Source organism: Penaeus vannamei, chromosome 17, assembly GCF_042767895.1.
Source record: "Penaeus vannamei isolate JL-2024 chromosome 17, ASM4276789v1, whole genome shotgun sequence".
Taxonomy (NCBI): Eukaryota; Metazoa; Arthropoda; class Malacostraca; order Decapoda; family Penaeidae; genus Penaeus; species Penaeus vannamei.
In genome coordinates this window covers 2,092,281-2,092,754 of record NC_091565.1, presented here as the reverse complement: position 1 = coordinate 2,092,754, position 474 = coordinate 2,092,281, and positions in this window count along the sequence as shown.

Below are 474 nucleotides of genomic sequence, written 5' to 3'. Positions count from 1 at the left end.
CAGACAGACTAACGACCCCCCCCCCACTCAGCTGACCCCCTCCCCCCCATTATCCAAAATAATAATGGGAATGTACAAAGGAAATAATAGCTGGTACAGTGCGTGGAACAGCAGGAGGGAGGAGGAGGAGGGGGGAAGGGAGGAGAGGAGGAAGGAGGAAGAGAGGAGGAGGAAGGAGGAGGAGGAGGGAGGACAGGGAGGGAGGAGGAGGAGGAAGGGGGAGGAGGAGGAGGAGGTAGGGTAGGTGTAGAGGAGGAGGAAGAGGGTGGGGAGGAGGAGGAGGAGGAGGAGGAGAAGAGGAAGAAGAAGAGGAGGGAGGAGGAGGAGGGGGTTGGGGAGGAGGAGGGAAGGGAGGAAGAAGAGGAGGAGGAAAAGGGAGGAGGAAAGGGGAGGAGAAGGGAAAAGGAGGAGGAGGAAGAGGAGGAGGAGGGAGGGAGAATGGGGAGGAAGGGGGAGGAGGAAGGAGGAGGAGGA